The 13,392-nt window shown below is 42.0% G+C and overlaps 1 protein-coding gene across 2 annotated transcripts in view; it reads right to left on the reverse strand.

Moving 5' to 3' along the window:
* The window catches only part of ABLIM1 (actin binding LIM protein 1), a 190,112-nt gene that overhangs the window by 157,651 nt on the left and 19,069 nt on the right, over window positions 1-13,392 (reverse strand). The gene's annotated exons all lie outside the window — the stretch shown is intronic.

Genomic DNA, 13,392 nt, shown 5'->3' on the forward strand with positions numbered 1-13,392 from the left:
TCCCTGGTGCGGGCTTGAGGCAATAGCTGTGCACGGAGGAGACCTGGGCACGGGGGACATGGCAAGGTGGTGTGACACAGGGCTGCCTGCAGCCCACTGGGACACTGCCATGTTGCTCTGTTATAATGACTTGTTATGGCACAGGCAGATTTACTTTGGAGAGCTTGCAGTCTTCAAAGACGGACTATAATGGGTTTTCTGCCTGCAGACATTTCAGAAAATTAATTCAAATTAACTTCTGAAATGAATTACATAAAGTACTTTAAAGCTTTTTGTGGACACTCTTGTTCATAACTAAGAGTGACCTTAATTTCAGTTAGCTCATTACAAGAATAAATTAAGATCAGTCAGAGCACCTTCCAGTCTGAATTCGCATCCTTGTTTAATCTGGAGGAATCGTTCCTATGTCCCTCCATTGGACTGTGTCAGCTGCCACAGAAGGCTGGAGAGCAAACAGAAACAAACACCCCTGCATCATCTTCCCGGTGATGGCAGTATCAGACACCTGTAACTCGGGGTGCTCTTCCACAAGGCCATTACTTCTTTGTTTCTGATACCCAAGTAACCAAAGCAGGGGGATTTTTTCGCGTTTTCCTTGAATACCTGGCAGAAAAAGCCTCGTGTACTCTGGAAGAGCAACCCCAGTAACAGCGGGCTGCAGCCTTTCCCCCACCTTGAGTTCCCTCAGCAAGAAGTTGGGTTCCAGCTGAAGGTCAGTGAGGGACAACCAGCAGGGGGTGGCAGCAGTGACAGGTCCCTGCCATCCTGTCACAGACCGCAGGAACAGCACACGATGCCCCTGTCAGGCTCTGCTCCAAAGACGATGGCAGCTGAATGCCACAGATGATGCCAGCTGTCACTTGAGCTGTACTTGACAGCCTTCAGCTTCTCCTCAACCACAGACTTTACGCAGAGACTACAGAAAGAACAGCAAAGGAACCAAAACCGCCTGAATTTTACAGAAGTCTTCTGAGCTGGATGTAGGCCAAAGGTTCAGGCAGAAGTCACTGAACACCGAGACTTTCCTTACAACGAGGGTTGGCTGCAGACTCACTTGGGGACAGGAATAACCTGTTCTGATAGATTTATTGCTCTTACCATTTCCCACTAAGCCTTTAACGAAGTTTTTATGACCCATTTCCTTCGAACAACACCCTTGCAGCAGTCGACAATGCAAGGAAGTTACACTTGCGGAGAGGAACAAAGTCAAGCAGGCACATGGGAGGCAACACAAGCCGAGGAGCAACTCCCTCTGCTTGCCAAAGCATCTTCCCGATATTTTCCACAAAAAGCTAAAGGCAGCACTCCCTGCTTTGTCCAACACCACATCTTCCCAAGGATTACAACTTTTAAGTCACCTTCCACTCTCATACAGCGTTCCTAAAAGACCAGCATTAGCCAGACAAGCTTTATGCCTGTAGCGAACTGGGATAGCAGCTTTCTTGTTCGTGCCAAGCTGGCGCAGGGTGAGAGTTAAGCTGTGTTTATGCCCTACATATCTGCAAAGCAGCGAGCTCTGGAGAAGTCGAGCAGCATTCCACTGATCAGACCGGCGTGATACCGACTTCCTAGAGAAAACCAACACAGCGGTCACACGTAACTGAAGGCTTCAGCAGCTACTTTGAAATTCAGATGAGTGCAAACCTTTGCAGCTCCAGAGACCGAGCTGTACACTCAAGGGAACTTGAAATGGTATAAACGCAGGAGAATTTGTCCTTATGCTGTCACCTATTTAAATGGCTATGGGATTGCAAGTGTGCCTGCATGCCTGAGTGCACGCTTATTTAGGCATGACAGGGTGATGGTGATTCTCTCTCTAGCATTATTTCACTACGCCTCATTGTGGAAGTGTCTGTACTATCACTACATAGCTCTGAGGGGAAAGAGTGGAGCACAAAAGAGCATGAAGAAGGGTAACTAACAGCCTGCAGTGGCACCCAGGATGTCTGAGGTTAAGCCTTACCTTCACCACAGACTTTCTGAGGAATCTTGGACACATCACTTCTCTCTCACGGGTTAAAATGAATGTACAAGAGAAAACAAAGGTTGTTTATACTTGTCGTAGGTCTAACAGTGATACTGGCAAAAACCTGTAAATCCTGAAGAGTGCTTTGGCTTCTTTAAATTGTATGTTTCCTGCAAGCTCTTATGTAACCCTCACCCAGAAGAGGGAGTAGGAACAGACCAAACTTTGTGCTGCATTACAGAACGTGTGCCAGCTATCCCCACTGTGCTCTACATTACATAGGTAGCACCACTTGTCCCAGAGACTCCAGGGAACTTTACAGCCCTTACTGGACTATGAAGCAGGCTGATAAAAGCGCTGACAAGCACAAGTCCCACTGCAGTAAGCAGGTAGGAGTTTCACATTCAGAGAATAACATTTGCAAACTGATGCCAAGCACAGCAGCAGGAGAGTACTGTTTCAGGGTAAATCTATATACCCAGAGCACTGCAGATTGTCTTAAGCCTGAGAATTTCCTGGTATTGAAACTGGAAGGATTACTTTCAGCCATGAACAAGTTTTTCTCTTTGCTACTGAACTGCTTGATGGTCTTTGTTTCACTGCCTTTATTTCGCATAGAATGAAAAATGGTCAAATCTGAATTCTCAGACACCCACAGGTTGCCCTACTCCCTTTAAGACAAAACACACTTGAAGATAGACCAGGGGGGGAAAACAGAGATGGAAAGAGGTAAGAGAAAAGGTGACCTGTTACTTAGCTGAGTATTCTGCCTGCATGCATTCAGATACATAGCTTAAAGCAGATATACTCAAGGAAGAGAGCCTTGCGGGGGATGACTTTACCAAAACATCAGGAGACTAACTGGAGTGGGTATTAGCTGTATAATCAAACTATAATGCTTAAGACTAGAAGCTCTCTCTTACGTGGACTGCAACAATTTTATGCCACACTGAGACAAGAAGCGAAAAGTACTATAATCAAGTAACTGGAATCTATCATATCTTTAAGGAGAGCTACTGAGTGATGCATCTAAAAATACATCAAGCAGTTACACATGGATTAGGGAAACAAACTATAACTACCACAGGTGACTTGGATCTGGAATTCATTTTTGTTTCTTGATGATACGGTTTCAGGAGCCTCAGCACAGTCACATTTCACAAGGTATCCAGCAGCACCTTCGCAGGGAGCCCAGCGCTGTGCCGCAATGCCAATGCAGCCCCAACACAGGCAGATGACCACAGCCCCACACAAGCGCGGGCAGCCATCCCCTGTCTCCTTTGCCCAAGCTCACTCGAGGATGAGTCAAGCCTGACACTACTTTAAATTACAAATATTGCCTAAGAAGCTGTGTGGTGATGAGAGGCATGATAGCAGAGATCCACAGAGAACAGAAGACAAACATCTTTAAGATTTTTGAAGTATAATTTACCCCCAAAATACCCAACATTGATATCATTACTAGGCCAAACATCTGCCACGTTCCTTACAGCAGTTTCTTGGTGAAAGTTAGAAACAAAAAGCCCAAGTAATGTGTCCTGTGGAGTGGAGTGAATTTTATGTCTTCCTTCCCCATCACATGTCTGTTTATTATTCTATTGTATTTCCAGCCTTGTCAATGGGCAGCAAACACTTGTTAAAAGTACTGCTCCCAGACAGGCTGACTGCCTTTGGTACTCTAGTGCTCTGTAGTAACTTTCTGCTCTTGAAAAGATTAAACAAGGAAGGAAAGAAGCAAGCCTGGGGAAATTATTTGTCATGATGAGGCCTCAGGAGGAATGGTAGATTTTATTTTCTCTACTCCGTTGCATCAGTAACTTGCTAATAAGTCTCAAGTTCTAAAAACTATTCTAAGCATTGCTGACATTTGTACTTACACCTTCACAGGCAAAAACAGAAACTGTGTCAGGTGTATCTGCATAAGGAAAACATATGTGATGTTCTTCCTTCTACCTTATTCAGCAAGTCTTCAGGCAAAGCTGGCAAGCAACCCTGCCCACAGGTACAGATTCATCTTAGGATGTTTCTGAGAGACAGTTTCAGCCAAATAGTAAGTGTTTATTCAGAAACAAAACGAAAAAGAAAAAAGGTTGACAGTTCCAGAAACATAGACCATAATTTTTATTAAAATTAGTAAGTAACCTTTTTCTAAGGTTATTTATTTATTTTTACGGGACAGAGAAGATCCACCTCCACCACTCCATTTCAGTTAAGTCAAAATTCAAGTCAAAAAACAGACAGAAATTTATTTGCATGTAGTGACTTAAACTCTTTAGCAGTACAGCTTTTTCATTGTAAAATGCTTCCTTCCCTACTCCCTTAACAACTTCATACAGCATTGTCACTGCGGTATCCAACAACTGGGGTGCCCAAATTTGTTCACAGCAGCTTTCAATATTAAAGTCTAAATCCTGCAAAATACCGTAGAATCTTCAGAGAAAATGCACAGCTGCTCATAAATATTCTCTAGACCCCATGCTACATTATTATACGTACATTAGCGCTAGACACTCGAGAGCAGCTCTCTGCTTCGCTAGCAATGGATTAAAGCAAGTCTTTTAATTAAAAGCCACCAATTATTTAAATTTTTAAAATGAGAGGGAGAAGTCAGAGTCATCCACAATGGCAAGTCAGTTCTTCTGAAATGACGGGAAGCGATGCTGACAGCTGCCTAATCCCCCTCCCTGTTACAGGCATTCTGGGAACGTGGGGCTACAGCAAGGGAATTGTAACGTCAGAGAGAGAAGTCTCATAAATCTGGCATTAAACCTATACATCTTCACCCATCAGGTGATTTTTCTAGACAAGATAAAATAGCATTAGGCATTACAGACACAAAGCCACATAAGCAATATTCACCTAATTTAACCAGACAGCCAAGGGGCCGGGGAATATTCGTAAGTCTTTCCGGTTTTTCAGTTCCTTAACAGACCCCACCTATTTGCCTGCTTCTCTGATATGAATTGTAAGGTCTTCCCTTGGCTTCTCCCATGACGTTTTAAAATTTAACTGTATATTAACATTACTGCCTGTTCTGCTTGATTTTTACTCTGCAGTAACACTGTACAGCTATCAAAACAAAAAGACAATTACTAACTCCACAATTTTAACAGCTCTCATGCTTTTGACTTTACAAAACAGAAAAAAATATTGCAGTTACAGTAAAAAAAAAAATACTGGGAGAATATTAAAAGAGATTTATTTATTTATTTTGTCATAAGTTTCCTACAGGTATAGTGTCTACACTGTAAAGAGACCAGGAAAGTTTACACCTGTTTCATTTATGACTTTGATTACTCAGAAGCCAAAAATATAGAAGCGAACATGTGATACTAGGTATTTTTAATAATAAACAAACAGACACAATACAGCCCCATAATAAATGTTTCACCTGTCAGCTAAGCAGGCAGCCACTGTACAATCTGCCTTTCACCAAATCCCTTTTATAATTGGTAAAGGAAATGCTATTCATTTACATGCAGCTGCGAAAATAAAGAAAGAAATCTCATTCTCATTTGAATACAAAATAAAACACAATAGTATGAAAAAAAAAAGACTCTCAATACCTTAAAAATAGGAACAGATAACACATTACTGATTATCTAATGTAATATACATGTAGATTATATAATAACTGTTCTGGACATCCAGTTTGGTACTGCAGCTACTTGTAGTTAGGTGTCTTCCACAGTAACAGCTCTCACGAAGCTTCTGCTCTGCTGCGAAGTTCGAAATAAAGTGCAATGAAAATAGACACAAACAGAAGATGCAATGTTTATACTTTTTTCAGTCAAATTAATCCCAGAGAGCATTAGAAACTTACCTAATTATTTGAACAATGACCCAAATCTTGCAAATATTTTGCTAGCAGTGTCTGACTAGTCTGTAACACTAGGCCCCTAAGATTCATAAAAACTACTTCTAAACTCAAAGGTAAGTCTACATTTCCAGGACTGTTCATTTCACCTGTAGCAACATCAGTTCTTTGACATAGGATGCACACTACTTCATGTGCACAGATGGGCAACTAAAGGAAAAAAAAAAAGAAAACAACACCTAAGATTCACACAACAAAATTCCATCAATATTTATCCTCTAGAAGAATATATATCCCACTGAAATACACTCTGTATTTTATTTTTCTAAGCTCACAGTTGGTTTGCACTTGATGGCCTGCAGAAGTTTACAGTCCCTACATGGAAACTCTTAAATGCTACTGAACTGATTGAAGGCATTGAGATGCTGATTTTCATTGAAGTACCTGCTGTTCAGGCAGCACACAACACAAAGGCCAATAGAATTTATTTTCTGAAGTGTATTTTTCTTCTATAAAAAGACATAGAATAATTTAGAGAAAAAAATCTAAGGATAAGGAATGTTTTAGAGAAAGGATGAAAAACATGAATGGTTCCATTAGTTTTCAATAATTTTTTTTTTATTAAAAAAAAAAGGGTCTTGTCTTCTGTGCTTTCCAGATTAGTTCTGGAATCAGAAGCAGCACTAATGCAGGAAAATGCCTATTCTTCCAGTCTTCCCACAACATCTGTTTCAGTAGCATCTGTTTACTAGCAACTATCCAAAGAGGGCTTGCCAACCTAGGACATCCAAGTTGAAGGTCTCACATGGCTTGGAGTCCACCTTCCCATCTGCACTGAAAAACAGAGACATCAGAGGGGACAAGGAATTTAACAACTAAAAAGATGCACTTCAGAGTGTCAGCAGGTGCCAAGCAGCATCCAAACCCTCAGCTGATAAGCTCTAAGCTCCTGTGCATCCTGTTTCCACGCAGTGCCATCATTCTTACAGCTCCTGCACAAAAAGGAACCAGTGGGCAGACGCACCTGCCTGTAGGGTGCTGTACAGCAGCCACTGAGCAGCATCCAGCAACAAGATTCAGGCACTTAGATCACGATGCAAAGCATGTCACACTCCTGTCCACACCACGTCTGTGCTCTGCAAACAGAAGCATCTTTTCCACAGGCAGAAGGTCAGAGCTCAGTGTGCAGCTGGTAACACGATTAATGCTGCTATGGCTTCAGAAGACCCTGAAGGTAAGGTGATTAGCACGCCTGCCATCGTCTGCTTTCACTGCATACAAAAGGCACTTTCTGCCAAGACTTCCACAAAACACACGGTCTACTTCAGTGATTGTAGGGGGTTGACAATGGAGAGGATTATAGGAAGTTTACCAGTGAACTGGGTTCACATTCAGAACGCACACGCGTGTAAAGCACATACCACATTTTAAAAGGTGTCATAAGGCAACATTTGTGTAAGAGTGACACTTCCAAAACATATACAGTAATGTGGTCTTGGGGGAAACAATAACAAATTATTTCAAAAGCAGTAAATAAGATTTAAATATATGATCTATAGCTTTTGTGGATTTTAAAGTTAGTTCTTACAGTGAAAAGCAAAACCTCAAACTTAAAGAAAATCAAAGGATGTTCAGAATTTTTCAAGCAAAAAATACCACACTGACAGTAATACTCCAGTGACAATTCTTTGGATTTTTGAAAGGACACAGAAAATGTTTCTGCAAATAAACACACTCCTGTGACTGCGTTTCTTGTGATGCAGGCAGTTTTTAGGGTCCCCCGAAGAAAGCTAATACAAAGACTATTGAAGGGAACAAGCTGGGCTGGCACTCTGCAGAAAAGTACTGGCCTGCACAATGGCATCTCAGGGGATTTATTTCAGCAAAGCAGCTTAGGCTTGGACAGTCCCAGAAGCACAGGTGCCATGCCTAGGCTGGTCACCACCTGGGCAACTAAAAATTGATTACTAGCACATGTTCTTGACTGAAAAAGAAATAAACGCATAACCAAATACAGCTATGGGTCTTTTCCTTACTTTCTTCAGTCCTACAATGGTCTTAGGATGGTGGGTAAGTCTAACTCCCTCACCTTAATCCCAGGACTTCAGAACCAATAATTTCCTCATTTCAGTACAACCAGGCATTTGGATAGTTTCAGTGGCTCGATTTCTTTCTTCATTTCATTAATTTCTTGATTCCAACAAAAGCCTGTTGCCATAAGTTTCAAAGTCTAGTCAAACACTCATTTTTCTCCCATAGGTTTTTGATCACTTGTATTTCACCAAGTGCCCCGATATTTTTGTAATAAGAAAATATATGGTCCTGATCTACCTCTCCTATACCATTTATAATTTCAGCTACTGATAATAAAACAGAAAGGGTAAGAAGAAAGGAACCTAAGAAAATAATCCAATTGCCCCCTTCAGTCCTTATAAGCAGCCTAAGATGAGCAAATGCTTGAAATATTTTAATCCGAATGTGGAGGATTTAAGTCAAGATAAGTATTTGAGAGAAAAAAATATACACCTAGTTTGTTTTTTTTCAGCTTCTGCTGTACCTCCTAGCCAATAGTAAACTATTTCTAGTAACAGCTGCTAAGAATTTTGAAGAGTATTTTTAGGATGTAACCAAGCTCAGGGTATTTTTATCTATGATTATACATTGTCTAAGTCAGATGAGCATCAGCTAGGAGGTTTAGCCAGACTGTTCTTGTTATCATACTCTCATGTAACTTGAAACTGCTGCAAAACAAATCTTTATGAAGAGCCATTTAAAAAAGGGTGTAACAAAGCAAAATGAGCAGTCCTATCAATTCCTGGGCAGGGAATATCTTCAGGGGAGTTTCATCTCATTACATTCTGCAATAATAGCAGTAACTCTCCAGTAACTGGAGCTAGGCAGTCCAAAGGGTTCCTAAGTCTCCTAAGTTCCACACAGCACAACACTGTGATTTCAGATGTGCAGGGAAAATACATTTCTTTCACTAGGTTACTTCGTTTTTTCACCAGTGCAGCACAAAATGAGAGTCTGGCTGGTCTGATGAAAAATGTAGAATTCTGCAGCCTGGGGGAGCGGACATGGGGTCGTTTTCCACTTGCTTGTTTCTTTGCTCACCGTTTCCAAATATTAAGCAGTTGAGAAGACAGAATAACATTGCCTCAACCTTTTGATTGTATTGCCAGATTCTGTGAAAGATTAAAGACAATTTTCCAATTATTTTCTCTCATCTTTAGGATTCTGAGAGAGCCTCTCATGGAAATGAAGAGGTAGGAGGTAACTATCTCTGTCAGAAAGACAAGCCGGCTTTGCACTGAGTAGTAAGGGTATCTTTTCCACCTCCACGTTAATTACTGTTCGCTTTGCGCAGTATTATGTAACAGATTGCTGTGAAACCGTCTTGCAGTTTAAGTTCCCCTACCCAAAACAGCGAGGGACCTGCTCCCTTACTGCCACTGCGGTTGCGCACTGGCAGGAAAACAGAACAAAATGGTTGGAGATCTCCAGACTGCACTGCTGAGAGGAATGGAAGAACAAGTTCCTGTTCAGTGGCTGCAAGACAGGGGGAAGAGAGACTGTCGAGAGTGTTTGGACTTAATGAGGGATCCAACAGGATACTGCTTACTTCTCTCCCGTAATGCAGAGCTGAGGGTGCAGAAGCAGAAAGGATGCCAGCAGGGCTCCAGCTTATGGTGCTTTTTTTGTGGTTAGTATAAGTGATTTTAAGGCAGTAGAGGAAGGATGTACATAGAGCCAGACAGAATCGGTAATTGTTGTACATCATTAAAATTCTGTGAATTTTTCTCTTCTGCTTGGCGACCAGCAGCTTTTATTACTCCTAAGAATAGTAACAGGAAAAAGGAAATAACAAGGAAAAAATAACCCCACTACAGCAACAGAGATGCAGGTACCTTTATTCCTGCCCCACCTTTTGTTTCAGCATGACATTATCTGGCATCTCAATCCATTTCTGCGCATGAAAGCCCAATTCAAGAGGTAAAGGAGGGGGATATTCAGTGAGTGGAGGAGAATGGATAAGCCACCTCCACAGCCTAGCTGCTGCTCTGGGACCCCACACACAGGGTATGAGTGGCTGACAAACCGCAGGCCACGCTGATCAACTATAGCACATGGTGACTCAGGGTGGAAAAAGGCTGCAAAGCTGCCCTGCTAATAAGCAGCCAGGCTTCACAAGGGCAGAAGAAAGGCAGCTGTTTGACTTTCATTTCCTTTACTCAAGACTCAGTAAGTTTATAGTATAACAGAATGTGCCAAAGCTAACATAATTCACCATACTAAAAAATACACAGATTTTCACCTCCTACTAGCGTAATATATGTACTCCACTTACCAAGATCTACATCCTCCCCAATGATGGGGAAACATGGAAACACTGCAGTTCAGTATGATGGATACCTTTAATAAAAAGCACAGATGAGACAGAGAAAGCAGAGGTCCCTCACACACACATCTGTATGGCTGCCTTGAGGGTGGTTGGTGCAGACAGAAAAGTATGTTGGTGTTTCATTTCAGGTTCACTGCAATTTCCTTACTCTCTCCCCTGGAAGCACGTGCAATTTCACCACTGAGGAAAAGGTTAAGGACACCAGCCTAGCCTGGACAGGCAGACTGGTCACTCCTGACACTTCAGTGCTCACCGGGAAGAAACAGAGATACTATAGAAAATGACTGGACGCTGACCCTTTTGCCAAGGGAAATGAAAAGTGATTAAAGGAGCTGGGAGATTAAGTGAAGAGCGTGCCTCTGGCAAAAATATCTGGGATGGGGACTCCTCACTGTGTGACCAAATTGAACTTGTAAGGCCCTATGCAAAGACCTGCAGAGCCTTAAGTTTCACATACCTACTACGCTGTGAAATTAAATCAGCCTGTTCCTGAAGAACTGACTCATCTGTGGGTGAAACCTGTAATTCCAGAGCCATCGCCTGGAAGGATGAAGGTGCTCCGGGGAGGCCACACAGTGCAATTACAACTCTGTGATATCTGAAGCCCAAAAAAGACCAAAGCTTACCTGCTCCAGGGCTAGGCCACTGTTTAAAGTGCTACTGATGCAACTACAAAAGGTGTCAGAAGCCAAATTTCAGGAAGCAATTTCCTTTGGACATGAGAATGTGTAACAGTGGCTAAAAGTCATTTCACCTTTCTCTCATTGAAACCCACTTTACAGCTAGAAAAGCAAAGCTTTGTCTCTCAGGAGTTCTGGGATGGCTAATGGCAATCACATCAGTACCGACAGACAAACCACCAGCAAAGGTGTTCATTGGCCCCAAGGGGTAAGCTGATTGCACACAACAGTATGAAAGCAAGGTGATTAAATTCAGTGGAAATACAGCTATAGGACTACAACTATTTAGCTAAGTCAAATTTTAAAAGATGTTTAGATGTTGAACTTAGTGATATGGTTTAGTGGAGGACTTGTTAGTCAGAGGTTGGACTTGATGATCTTGAGGTCTCTTCCAACCTAGACAATTCTGTGATTCTGCTAAATCAGAGGGATATTGTGAGAATATGCATGAACAAATATCATAGCTGTTGTAAAGAAACAAAAAGGTGATCCCAATGATGGTAAATCTGTCTTTCTGATTTAAATATATAGTCTTTTTGATGAAAATTCATCAAAACCACGCTGTGTTCCAACCCCTTTTTTTCAGGATGACTTTTAGGCGAGGACACGTGGTTCAGCGACAGCATTTAACCCACTGCTACAGTGGGGATGCTGAGTGCAGCCGGAGAAGGGGGGAAAATGGCAGGTGATTACGGAACCGAGTACAGGGGCAGAAGGAGAAGCGTGATACAGGGCACCCTGACCCGGCCCCACAGCGGCGGCCCCACAGCGGCGGCCCCACAGCCTCCCGCCTCCCGCCGCCAGGGGGCCCCGCCGCGCCGCCTCAGCCCCTCCAGGCGCCGCCGGTGTCCGCGGCCTCCTGCGGGCCCTCAGCCCGGGGTTTCTCCCATCCGACCCAAACAGCCCGTGCTGGGCCCTGCAGAGAGATCTTACACGGATTCTCTGTGTACCAGACTGTAATGAGCGAAGTTGACGAGGTGTCGGGTGTTTATCGACCTCTGTTTCACCATCCTCACAAAAGAGGGAAATGCCGGCACCTACCTCTGGTTAAAAGCACTCCCTGAACAACGACACGTCTCCCCTCATCTAGAGGAAAGGATCCGTGACTCTGCCATGCAAAGTGAATTTTATTAACTTGATTCAGGCTCTGTCACTCATTTATCAACATCTTACATGCACCTATATATACATGTCATGGTTAATCCGTTTGATGAACTGTGTTTATTTGTGCTTTTTTGATGGACTCTGCAATTTGCATGCCAGTTTAGCTCCTTTACAGTAACTTATCAGAGTCAAAATCATTTTAAATAACTGGAAATAGCTTTCTTTATTAATAAATAAATAAATTCAGGTTATAAACTGTTTCTCTGTTTCTGCTATCCATTTAGATTAGAAAGTCCTCAGGCACTGGTCTTTCATGAAGTGTAAACGCGGCTTGGCTCAATGCCCGTCGCCTACCCCAGCCTTGCTGGGCTTCCCACTGGTAATCTAATGCCAGTAATACAAAGCATTTTAGAGCAGGATTCACCTAATCTATCTGTAGTTGTCCAAAAGATAAGCATCTCCTCCATGCCAAATCACGAAAGTCATCTCTACAGTCAACATTAAAAAGTACAATATAAAGGGTAATTTATCACCATGTCTTACATGTTTCAAGACAAATGCTACTTTTTATTCTTTAGCAACTGTTCAGACCAGACACAGTAAATGCTACCTTGTTTATTAGTGTCACTTTCCTCAAGGAAAAAGAGCAGGCCACAGATGAAATGCTTCCCTTAGACAGGTCAAGTCAGCACAACTAGTATTCCAAGAAAATCTCCACGGTTTTAAAAACAGGGAAAAAAAAATAATTATAACAGACTTACATCATGTTCCCAAAAAGTTTGTTCCTCCTCAAAAATAAAACCTTATGACACTGGCAAAGTGATATTGTTCCTCAGCATTTCTTTTTGTAAAGAATTCTTAAATGCATGAAGCAAACTATTCATATTTCTGATACTAAAAATCAGAATCTTTAAAAGAAAAACATTAATTTTTAATTTCATGACTAGATATATTTGTCCATTCAACAACAAACATTTTCAGACTTCATTTTTAATGCAGGGGAACACACCACACCGTAAAATAGCCTACAGTGAAATGGAAAAACAAACACTTCAAGACAGAAGGCTCAGGAGTAAAAGGAAAAGATTATATGGTCAATGTTTACTACAAACAGGGAAAGAAAGAAAGAAAGAAACAGAGAAAGTGAAAGAAAAAAAAAAAGTGAAAGAAACAAAAAAAAAAGTGAAAGAAAAAAAAAGAGTGAAAGAATGTAAGAAGGAAAAGAGGAAAAAAAAAATGAAAGGAAAAATAAGAGAGGAGAGAGGAGAGAAGGAAAGGAAAGCAAAGGGAAGAAAGGAATGTGAAAATAAAAACAACTGCAGGAATAAAGACACAATCAGCAGCAACACTTTGGACCAATGGCTCCAAACAGGCTCTGGCAAAGGACCAGCACAGAGGATCCCAGCCACAGGCCCCCGAGGTG

The sequence above is a fragment of the Aythya ferina genome (assembly GCF_964211825.1).
Source record: "Aythya ferina genome assembly, chromosome: 7".
Lineage (NCBI taxonomy): Eukaryota > Metazoa > Chordata > Aves > Anseriformes > Anatidae > Aythya > Aythya ferina.